The following is a 12721-nucleotide window of genomic DNA, read 5'->3' as shown; positions in this document are numbered from 1 at the left end:
CATGTCTAATATCTGGGTGGATGAGAGCAGAAAAACAATGTTTCTCAGAGTAGTAAGCGTTTTAATTCTATGATATCACTTTAAGGGAAAGCCCATAGGAATGCCAAACCATAAGCTCAAGTGTTCTAAAGTGGTAAAGTCAGTGTGCCTCATGCTTGTTATAAGAGTGTGTAAGTACTTATAGAGCCCATAGAACATCTGCCCTAAACGGGGGGGCAACAGAAAAGACACATAGTCATTCTGGACCGTAAGAGAAGACAGGTGCCATGCGTTTATAAACGATTATACACCAACATACAGAGTTTACCCATTCGTATATGGGCTACCCCTATAGTAAAATATATATCATGTATATTGATTTGCTTTCACACACATATGTGAATTTGTGTGTGTAATCAATTTCGTATCCGGCCCACCCTCCTCTATAATAGTAGGGGGGTGACCAGGGTTATATATAGATAAGCAGTTGCTACATGGGGTCCAAGATGAGTACATGCAAAGCGTACTTAGAATAAACATAGGTAGTAAATATATATAGAGTGCCACCCAAAATGATAGATCGCTATGCAGTACAAAAGTTCCAAACATACACAGACACCTTAGCAATGCTCACCAAACTCAGGAAGGACCAGAGCTTAAATGTAGGGAGCGTGTCTCCTCTGCTTGTATGTCGGCTGTTAAGCACAGTAAGATTAAGGTGAATTCCCGGATATCATAAAAGTGTAATGTTACAGTATTAATACTGGCCATATAAAGCTTACCCCTTGCCACGCTGTTCCCAGCTTCCGCACAGTCCTCACCGGATGGGGAACCTCCACCATACCAGGGCTTGTAAATGGCGCCCTTAAGTAGCATGGATCCCGGGTGGTTCGTCAAACGGACGTCACCGCCCCGGCCACTCCCACCGGACATCGCTCGAGAGCTAGCGCGGGGACACCCCGGCGAGGCTCTCGGCTTAGTCACAGGTGTATGCAGACTATACAGAGGCAGGAAGTGCCTCCGCAGTCCGCTCAGGTGCCACAGGAAGTTCCGCCCGGAAGGGGCGGGACTGACCTGCGGCCTATCTGGCCGCACATATCTCACTGATGAGGCCGACCTCCATGCTTACCCACACTGCCCCCACAGGATCGGTCCGCAATTACATGAGAATTCTAATTGCCTGAAATGAAAAAACAACACAACAAAGACAGAAATTATATATTTAAAAAAATACAGATATAAAAGCATATTTCACTAAGGTACAAAGATGTTCCTGGTGAAACCAGGAGATATATATCGGTAACATATTTGTTTATCAAAAATTATTCTATAACCATGTTTATTTTTTGACATTAACCACTAGTAAGGGCTTCAATAGTAACAGCCCTAATGAAAGAACAGGGGCTGAACTACCCCCTACTAGAAACACTTCCATACTTCAAACCCCAAGAGAAAGTTGCATATTTTGACTTATTATAAATCCTCAAGATCATAATATTGATGAGATAGGGATTATAGCACAAAAAACTGTTTGTTATACATAAGAAAGGAAGAGGGGTATATGTGCCATAAGACCTATTTGATGTCAAGAGGTATCAGAATAATTGAATATATGTATATACGGGGGGAGGATGACCACGCCAAAACCAAGCCGACACCCTGACCCATACATCCCACAAAGGGCCATTATCGTAACCCGAGTATACTACTCGAGGTCAATTAGGTCTGTTGGCATTAGGTAAGCAAGGAAACCTTCACAGAAAGGGTTTGTACGACTGTGTTTCGTTTAACCCAGGTCTATAAGTGGCATTGAGACGCTCTATCCAGAGAGTTTCTCTCTGGAGAATTTTTTTGTCCCAGTTGCCACCCCGAGGGTCTTGAGGAATAACCTCAAGCACATAAAATCTTGCCTTTTTGGGATTGAACCTGTGGTATAGGTCAAGGTGTCTGCTCTCTGTTTCCCAATCCTTCCAAATGTAATTGATCAATTGAGGATAGGGGCACACCCTAAATTGGATACGTCATGGCCAAGATGGCTGCTATCTGTGGACACATGACTTATAAAATAACATCTCTGATAATGGTATGAAGTTTAGAACCAAAAAGACCATGTTTATCAAAGGCCAAGGGAGTCAGATGCTCTTTGGATGCAGCATCCCTGGGTGTGAGGCAAGACTTCAGGTTCTCACAAATGCATGCAGCTGGTGCTGATAAGGGTTACTGCAAACCAGGGGTTTCAATCTCAATTTTATTGTGAGCCACATCAGAATTAGGGTTGCCCTCAAAGGGCCAGTTGTATCTGTAAGACTAGATGTCCACAGCAAGCCCCCCACCCTCCCTTACATCACAATGCATCCCCCTTACCTTGTGCTGCTGCCATGAAGAAGCTGGGGTGGAGCTGGGAAGCAGAAATTGCAGGGTCTAGAGGAGGACCAGAGGAGGGAAGGAGTCAGCTGTCAGAATGTGCTGATTGCTGAGACCAGGGAGGTGAAGATGAGGTGGTGCTGGGGCTGCACACAAATGCGCAGGATCTGTAGGAGGACTAGGAGTAATGCACTGCTGACTGCTGAGGCAGGGCAGAGACAAGCCTCAGGGAGAAGCGCAGGATTTGGCGGAGGAGTTCTGTCTTTTTAGCTGAAATCTGCTGAGACAAGGTGGTGGTGGAGGTGAGGGGGGGTGCCGCAGCTGCAGGAGAGGTGCAAGGGCCACATCAAATGGCTTGGAGGGTGGATTTGGCCCAGAGCCTTGTGTTTTTTTTTTTTCAAGAAAGACAACTTTTATTAAGGAAAAATAAAAGGCAAACATTGTACAAATAGTAACGTCAACATAATCAAAAGATGGAAAGTACCAAAAGCACACAGCAGAAATCGACAAAGGTGGTACAATGAATACAAAACAACCACAGAGCATGAAACAGTACATCGTAATCAAAACCATCATAATCTGTACGCTATTAAGGAGCTAAGTGGCAGCTAAAAAGCAGGAGTAAGGCAAAAGTCAGGGTACGAAAGGGGAGGGGGGAACGGGAAAAGAGGCAACGGAGGGAGAGGAGGGAGGGGTAGGAGGGATGGGAGGGAGAAGAAAATGAAGAAGGAAGGGGGAAAGAGAGAAAAGGGAGAACTTCACCAGAAACAGTCACCTGCTATCGTATAGTCATATACAATTAAACTTCAAACAACCTCTGCATAACCAGTTGCGGGGAAGCCAAAGCCGGGTCATCCAGCCAAGGCTGCCAGATTGAATGAAACTTTTTTCAGTGCTTTTCTATGTTGGTAGGTCAACTTTTCACGAATTAAGGTACTATTAACCTGGTCAATCCACTGTTTCACCGAGGGGACCCTAGGAGAAATCCAGTGTCTGGCTATCAGTTTGCGTGCAGCATAGAGGAGCCTTAAAACCGCCACATGAGCGTTGGGAGTCAGGGTCTCCACCTCCAAAGCCTCCAACAGACAAATCAACGGATCATGAAGCAGTTGAAAGTTATACACTCTGAATATCGTGGCTATAATCGTAGACCAGTATCTGAAAAGTTTTGGACACCTCCACAGCATGTGTATCAACGTGCCTTGGTCCCGATCACATTTTGGACACAAGGGGGAGGGTCGACAGCCCCAACGGTGGAGTCGAACAGGTGTCTTATATGCCCTGTGAAAAAGCATAAGGTGGGATACTTTATGGGAGGCTGAGACTGAAACTAAGGGGATGGAGGAAAGGCAGAGTTCCCACCGCTCGCCATCAATGGGGCCCAGGTCCTCCTCCCAAGCCGCCCGGGCAGGAAGGGTGGCCGGATCCTGGAGAGATCCCAGTAGAGCAACATACACATCAGAGATCATACCCTTCTTATCGCTAGCCTGGAATACCTCTGTCAGGAGTCTATTGGAAGTGAGCCGCAATGGTGTCAGCCGGGCCTGAGCATCAATGGCATGTCTAAGTTGTAAAAACCTATAAAAGGATTGACGTGGCACATTAAACTCCGCTTGCAGATCCTGAAAGGATTTCAATACACCTACTCTAAATAGTTGAGTCATAAAACAAACTCCCACCCCTTTCCAGACTTCCGCCCCCTCCAGAAGAAGAAGCTCCCTGTAATTCTGATTATCCCAGATGGGGGTCTCAGGCAAGAAGCCCCCAACTCGGAGCATCGTCCTGACACTGCGCCACACCAGTCGGAGCAGAGTCACCGTCGGCAGTCCCGCCGGAAGGTGCGAAAATCCAGCCTCCAGGTGGACCAGGACAGGAGCAGGGGACCGCTCCGGAGCCAACATAGCCCCAACGGGATCCAGCGGGTCCAGTTTCCCCCAGCCCCCCATGTGTTGAACCTGGGAGGCTAGGAAATACACCCGGGGGTCCGGCACCCGCCAACCCACCCCCATCCTTCGCCATCTGGAGAGTGGACAGGCGGATTCTAGCTATCTTCCTACACCAAATCAACTCACGAAATTGCGATTCTATCCTGTGGAACCACTGCCTGGGGATCCACATAGGGGTGTTATGAAAAATATAAAGGAGTTGGGGCGCTCAAATCATTTTAATAAGATGAATGCGGCCAGCAACAGAGAGCGGCAGTTTACACCAGCTAGTGCATTTAAGATGGCACTAAATTCAAAGTCAAATACTCCGAGGGGTCCGGCGTCACCGTTATGCCCAAATATTTGAACCTATCAACTATTCGCACTGAGGAAGCACACGAGGGAAGCGAGGCGGGTAGAGGGTCCAAGGGCAACAACACGGATTTGTCCCAATTAATGGAGAATCCCGAAAGCGAGCCAAAATAATCGATAAGGGACATCACCGAACGCAGGTAGCCCTGGGTGTCGCCTAGGTAAAGAAGGGTGTCATCAGCATATAAGGATATAACATCAGCACGCGACGCCCTCCGAAACCCCACGATCTCAGGGGATGCCCGTGTCCGCGCAGCAAGAGGCTCCAGCGCTATAGCGAAAAGTAACGGAGACAGCGGGCACCCTTGACGGGTACCCCTGTAAAGGTGAAAAGGTTCCGATAATTCCCCATTAAACCGCAATCTAGCCGTGGGACCTGAGTATAACAATTGTACCCACCGAAGGAAAGATTCCCCCACGCCAAAACGACGCTATCGAATGGCTTGGCGGCATCTAACGAAAAAATCGCTCTGTTGCCAGGGTTATCTATTGGCAGCTGGAGATTTAGGAAAAGACAACGAAGATTCAGAGCTGTCGAGTGCGCCGGAATAAATCCCGACTGGTCCCGATGTATCACCTTATGTATACACAAAGAGAGCCGGTTGCCAAGACCTTGGCCAAGATCTTGACATCTGACGTGAGTAGCGAGATAGGTCGGTAAGAGTCAGGCATAGTTGGATCTTTGTCCGGCTTCAGTATGAGCACCACAATGGCCTCCGTCATAGAGGTCGGTAACCTACCCTCCCTGAGGGCCGAGTTACACACCAGGAGCAATTTAGGTACCAGCTGCTCCGCATATTAACTGTACACCTCCGAAGGGATCCCATCGGCTCCCGGAGATCTACCTTTGGGAGCAGCTCCCAGAGCCGTGTATATCTCGTCCTCCGTCAGTGGAGCACACAAGGCGGCCGTATCCGCCTCAGAGAAAGACGGAAGGGCGCAACCATCCAAGAAGACTTCTATCTCCCGAGAGCCCGCTGTCACCTTAGAAGAGTAGAGGTCTCTGTAAAACTTGCTCAGCACCCTCCCAATATCGGCAGTAGCATGCCACTGCCTACCCTGCGGGTCAGTAAGCACAGGAATGAAAGCAGCAGGCTGCTGAGCTCGCACCATCATCGCCAACATGTGGCCAGTAGTTTCCCCTTCCTCAGAAGAAACGTTTGTTCTCCGCTCTCTGGAGCGAAACCGTGCCCGCAAGAGATTGAGCCGCCAACCAAGATCTCTGAGCAGCCTCGGAAGGATCAGCTACATAGGCAGCCTCCGCTCTCGTAACCTCAACCGCAACCACCCCCTCCCAGGCCTTAGTCTTAGTTTTAATTCCATTGATGACTTCGATAAAGTGCCCCCTCATATATACTTTGGCAGCATCCCAAACAATCCCAATGTCAGCTGAATGGAGGTTTTGGGCAAAGAAGGAGGTCAACGGGGCCGGAAAGGGGTCAGGACTGGGGAAGAGCATCAACCAAAAGGCGTTTAGCTTCCAAAGAGGCCTATCCCGACCCTCAGGAAGAGAGAGTCGGACCCATAGTGGTGAGTGGTTCGAGACCAATCTCGGCCCATAGCCCGCCGAGGACACCAAAGGCAGGAGACGGCCATTTCCCAGACCCATGTCAATCCGCGAAAGACCAACATGAGCAGCCGAGAAGCAAGAAAACTGTCTCACCCCCGGATTGGCAATCCTCCAGACATCCGTCAGTCCGAGCTCCCCCACCAGCCGGGCAAATGGCGTAGGACCCCCAGCCGGCGAAGGACCCGCGGAGCAAATCTATCAAGAACAGCATCAAGAACAGCATTGAAATCACCCATGAGTAGTATCGGTACATCTGGAAATTTAAGCACTTGGTCAAGCACCAGCCTGAGCACCCTAGCCGAGTAGGGCGGCGGGACATAGACCGCAGCAGGTCAGACTCGCCACCCGACTCAGCAAAACAACAAAGCGGCCCTCAGGGTCCAGTATCGACTGTAAAAATGTAAATTGCAAACCCTTTCTAATCAGTATACTAACACCTCTGGAGTAGTTAGAGAAAACCGAGTGATATTGAGAGCCAAACATACTGGGTGCCAAATTGTACCTGTCTGCAGGAGCAACATGGGTCTTCTGCAGACACACAATGTCGGCTTGCAACCTTTTAACATTACTAAGAACAGCAGTACGTTTTACGGGGTTGTTAAGGCCCCGGACATTCCAGGAAAGCACACAGATCGTATCTGTGACGGTGTTGCGATCTGCAAGCTGACTCACTAGAAACAGAGGAGTGTCGGGAGAACGGAAGCGAGCGAGCAAGGGTCTCGTTACATTGGTGGCAGTGGTGGGATTTGCTCTCCAGTTACTGGGACACTCCAAACCACCACAGTCAATGACCAGCTATGCAGCATGCAGGAGAGCCATGCTGAAAGACTTACTTGAGAGCCGTGGAGGGACCGGTGGGACAAAGAACAAGGCCACCCTGATCAGTGAGCTAGCCGAGATGGATCAGAGGGGTGGTGATGCAGGACCCCGGTCAGTTGAAGACTTGTTTCAGCAACGAGTTCGAGAGCGGTTGGCATTATATGGTGCTAACCCATCAAAGACCGCCATACAGAATGCCATTAGAGACATCCAGCTGCAGGATGAGCGACAAGAGAGAGAACGAGAGCGGCAGCATGAGCAGAGAATGTCAGAAATACGGCAATCTGAGAAAACGCCTAAAGATACAGCGTCCCCATATGAGGAGGAGTTTCGCTGGAGGTTGCAGCAACACTTGGTCCAACAGGATGGGCCTGGATCAGAGGAAGCCATACTGGACTGGAGAGATTTCACTCGAAAGGAAATGTGGTATGAGGCCTTAGAGGATGTGCAGTGGAGGCGGAGAGAGAACCTTTCCAGCGAAGAACAGCGGTTCCAGGTATACGTTGCCCTGCGGTTACCTTTCCTAGGAGAGCAACCCCGGGATGAGTGGGTGACAGAGCTGTGGAACCTGATTTGGAAGGAGTTGTGGCTGGATGAAGCTTACCGGCACTAAAGTGGTACGCCACCAGCTACGACCACTGGATGGCTGATGACAATATGCCGGAAGATGAAGACTATAGTGACCCAAGCTTGCTGTGGATGGCCTTTGAGGAGAGGGACTTTGGATGTCCAGCAGAGTTTCGGCCCTGGTAAATCCAGGACACCAGGGAAGCCCTACTTGGTCTCCCCAAAGCGGATGACTTGGGGACCATCTGGTCGGAATGGAGTGGGAACTGGAGCAGGACTACCAACGCCTGCTCTGCTCCATTCCACCCCAATCTACTATGCAAGCAGAGCCGGAGTCCTGGGTAGCAGATCCAGACCCACAACCCTTCAGTTGGAGAGACAGTACAGACTGGTGGTACTTGGAAGACCCACTGATGGCAGGTGGAGATGGAATCGAGGTCTCTCTCTACCGGCCCTACAGGGAGGCTGGGCAGCCGGCCCAGGTCCCCAGCTACAGCAGGAGTTACAGGGAGCCGAAGGTGTCATCTTTCCTTCCAAGCAGCAGTGTACCTTACAGGGAGAGGAGACAACTAATCCTTCTCCCCAACCACAGGGAGACAACAGCCTGACCCTAATGGTACAGATGGGACCGCGGTCTCTGCACCAGACCTACAGGGATGCTGGACGGCCGGTCCAGATCCCCAACCTGCCCCGCAGGAATACCAGGAGGAGGAGGTAGGCGATCCCTCCTCTCTACAGCAGACCCCCAACCAGGTCCTGGGGGTATTGTTCGCCAACCCCAACCCAGCAGAAGAGCTGGCGACAGGGCAGAGTGTTACTGACCTCTGCCCAGCAGTCGAAAAAGCTACAATCTCCACCTGTACACCCCAGGGATGCTGGGCAGTCGGCCCAGATCCCCAAAAGCATGAGGAAGTGAGCCCATCCACCCTGTCCTCTCTCCAGCAGCTGAAAGGAATCCTGGGAGAAAGGCCAGTTCATGCTTCTCCCCCACGGCGGGGATGTTCTACAAGGGTGGCAGAGGTTGGCTGGGTGAGTGATGTTCTGTCCCGGACAATTTGTTTTGTGGGTGCAGACATTGGGAGGGCCCGTGGAACACAGCCTACCTTAGAGAGGTTGGAAAGTTCTTCTCTCAGCCTACTAGGCTCCTCTAATGTCGAAATCACCCTGTGTCTTTTAGGGACACAGGGTGCCCAAGAAACCCAGTCTGGGCTGCCCAAACCAGACTTTCATAGACTAATTGGCTATGAGAGCTCCATGCGCCTTGCCAAGACAAATTTACAAACTATGTGGAACTTTGTCAAGGAAGCTGCCATGATGGATGGACTCTTTGGGACTTGTTACCCGACTAACTCAGGCACAGACCGATTGTAGGTCTGGTACCTGGATTAGTCTACCTTTGGGGGGAAGATATGTGACGGTGTTCACCATCACTGGAATTTAAGGACAGATGGGTGATGGTTTGGATTGCTTCATATTTGTCAGCAATGTCTCCATGTAGAAATATTGAGATTTGTTCCCATTTGCCATGAGGTCTGTGATTTCTGAGTGCTGTGTGTGTTACATATCTTTCAGTGTCAGAGAGGCTTTCCTTTTGTTTGTGTATTGGGAGGGAATGTGGATTGCCCTGTCTCATGCTGAGTGCTGATGACCTCCCATTGTTCTGTGTCTGGCTATTGTGTACATTGATTGTCCCCTGGGGGCTTCTGTCTCACATAACAGTCCTTCTGGTCAAGCTAAACGGACCAATCCCTGCTGACTCATTTTCAAGTCCTCATTTGCATGGCTAAGGTGGACCTGAAGGAGAACGGCATGTACTTTGCAATTGACCAATGGGAAAGCTGTTGTTGGGGGCGGGATGTTCCAAATTCTGTATAAAAGTGTATTGTGTACTTCCAATAAATGTCCTACTGTTTGTACTTACATACAGCCTGCTTGGTGTTTGTTCTAATGGATTCCGAACGGCACATAGCTGTAGTTCGGATCCCGAGCCTTGGTTGACCGAACCATCAGACGTTGCGATCTGCAAGCTGACTCACTAGAAACAGTGTCGGGAGAGTGGAAGCGAGCGAGCAAGGGTCTCGTTACAGTATCAGCCATAGGGAATAGTAGGTAGTAGTTCGACAGGAGAGGGAGCAGCGGGAGGCGCCCACCACAGCCCAAGCGCCCATCCATCAGCATTCGTAGCACATAGCAACAGAGGAACGATCAGAGTCCACAGCAATGATGCATTGTAGGTACACTGTAAAAGAAAGAGAAAATCCAACAGACTCCAGGTCTTGCACTGAAGAAAGGCAAAGGGGGTGGAGGTTGCAGGACAGAGGGACAGGTGTCCTGGTCCGGTGAGTCTGGTGAAGACAGTAGCAAAGAGCAAAGCAAAGGGATCCGTGGGGGGAAGCCCAAGGTCCAGGGGGGAAGGCAAGAAGGGCAAACAGGGGAGGGTCCAACATGGACAAAAAGGGGGAGTCCAGTGAGGGATCACAGCTGACAACGCAATCTCCTCCAGAACCTCGAACATTTCCAAAATGGAAGAAAGCAGGTCAGTAGTCATGGGATGGGCACATCCGCCTGTCCAGGAGAATGGATAAAGCCTCGATCAGGTCAACCAGGAACAACCCCCCCCCCTCCCCCAGCACACACGGGGAAGGGGGTGACAGTCAGTACAGTCCACAAAGTACCTATGATCACGGAGCCTCCCGCCTGGAGGAGGGTGGGGCAGCCCTCAACGCCCTGCCATTTGCATCCAGCCACTGGGCAGCAGCCGCCGGCTTGTCAAAGAACAAGACTTCACCGCCCGCCACAACCCTCAGCTTAGAAGAGTACAACATGGCGTATTGCAGATCAATATCTCTGAGCCTCTGTTTGACATCCAGGAATCTGGCCCTTTGCTTCTGCACCTCCGCAGAGTAATCCGGGAACAGAGAGATTTTAGTGTTTTCTATGGCCAGCTTGATGGTCCTGGCCTTAGATAGGATAGTGTCTCTGTCCTTGTAATTAAGGAGTTTGAAAATGAAGGTGCGAGGAGGGGCGCCAGGAGGGAGTGGGCACATGGGAACCCTGTGAGCCCTCTCCACTGAGAACATGGGGGTAAAAGCATTCTGCCCAAAGGTGGAGATGAGCCAGTTTTCAATAAAGGCGACCGGGTCCTTCCCTTCAGCACGTTCCGGGATACCTATTGCCCGCACATGACTCCTTCTCATCCTGTTCTCCAGGTCATCCAATCTGGCAGCCTGCTGTGCTGACAATAAAGCCGTGTGTTTTACTTCTCTCTGCAGGTGAGCCATATCATCCTCCAGGGAGCTGACCCGGCCCTCCACCGCAGAGGTCCTTTCCCTCAGCTTCTACATATCCTGGCGTACAAAAGAAAGTTCCGCTTTCACCCCCTTCAGCTCAGCGGTCAGAGCAGTGATAGATGAGCTGCAAGTATTTACTGCCGCCGTGACATCCCGAAGCGTGGGTTCAGAATCAGGGGAGGAGGAGGAGGAGGACTGCATGCGGGTCGGGTCAGAGCAGGCCTGATCCCAGTCCTGAAGTTGGGCCGAAATGTCTCCCAGGGGCACCGTGTCGTCTGCCTCCATAGGCGAATCAGGGGAGGCACTCGGGATGGAGCCAGGAGTGGGGGAGCGATCCCTGGAAGCAGGCCGATTGAATAACTTCTGGGCAGCCTCAAGGTAAGTGTCTCTGTGCTGCGCCTTCTGCCCGGTGGCGCCATCTTTGGCCTGGCCGGCTGCGGGACCCTTCCCCTCCTTTGGGCGCTTCTGCATGGTGGGGAGACAGCGGATCGACTCACTGGAGAGACGCAGGGAATCGGAGAGGACACCGGCACCGTACGGGAAGGAAGCAGCCAAAGATCCGATCGAGTACAGGAGAATAGAACAGGATTCTTGGCGGAGCTAGCGAGGTACACGTCCGCTCACATCCAAGGTCCGGCCACGCCCCCGCAAGCCTTGTGTTTGACGTGTGCTGTAGAAGATCAGTAGGAACAGACAAGAGTTTCACATAGTACTTTTCAAGGCAGCAAAAAAAAAAAAAACGACATAGGTGCTCAGTTTCTCTGCATTAACACCAGCAGTAGAAGGAATTTTAAACCATTCCCAAGTGAAATAGCTCCCGGTGTTTTAGTCCAAACAGCCTTACTCAACAGACTAAGGGCCCTGTCAGTTCTTCAGGGGGACCTGATCAGACCCTCCATTCACCCCTATTTAGTGGCAGGTGACATGTCCACTGACACCCGCCGCTATCAGATCCTGTTTGCCAAATCCAGATAGATGGGAACCCTTCTTTCCATCTATCTGGAGAATCGGATGAAAACGGACATGCAGTTCATTTTTATCAGCTCTCTCCATAGAGGAGAGCAGGACGCTGACAGGTGACAGGTCCATCTCAGCAGTGAGCAGAAACAGACTTGTAATCCGCCTGCTCAGCGGGTATCAGCAAATCGATCCCCAGCTAAGCAAAGCGGAGTTCGCCGAGTTTGTGTGAAAGGACCCTTAGACTTCAGAGACAGTATCAATTACTGAGGGAACGCCATGGTTTTGGACCTGAAAAGCACCCTGAAGTCAACTTTTGCAAGTACACAGAGTCACAATGCAGAGCCCAGTGCCTAAGAGTCACATTTCAGGTTAGCCCTGCATGTCCACAGTCCAACAGGGTTCAGGTACAAAACTTCAAAGTCAGACTTGGGAAAAGTTATATTGTGATAGCTGCTTTGTAGAGACCAGCAAAAGCAGCAGTGTAGGAAGATATCTTGATTGAGGCTGATGAAAGAATACAAAGCGAAAAAGTCAAGTTGGAGAAAAAAAAAGGCTAGCAAAGGACTGGATTCAGGTTTTCTCAGCAGATCTGAAAAAAGATGCCCATTCCCAATTGAACACTAGCAAAAACCAAGGCATGCTGAGTAAAGGAGTTATCCTGGGGCAAAGTCTGCAAATATTGGGTTTGGCCAGTGTCCCAATTCTCTGCAAGCTGCAGTATAACCCAACAGTTTTTGAATTTCCCTCCATGGAGGAAAAAACAGGATTTTCGTACTTACCGTAAAATCCATTTCTCTGAGTTCATTGACAGACACAGCTCTCCATATTTAGAATCAAAGGGTTATACTGCCCCCTACAGGAGTAGGACACTAGGC

This window comes from Pelophylax lessonae (genome assembly GCF_965119305.1).
Source record: "Pelophylax lessonae genome assembly, chromosome: 4".
Classification (NCBI taxonomy): domain Eukaryota; kingdom Metazoa; phylum Chordata; class Amphibia; order Anura; family Ranidae; genus Pelophylax; species Pelophylax lessonae.
Note: the sequence above shows the minus strand (reverse complement) of the source record.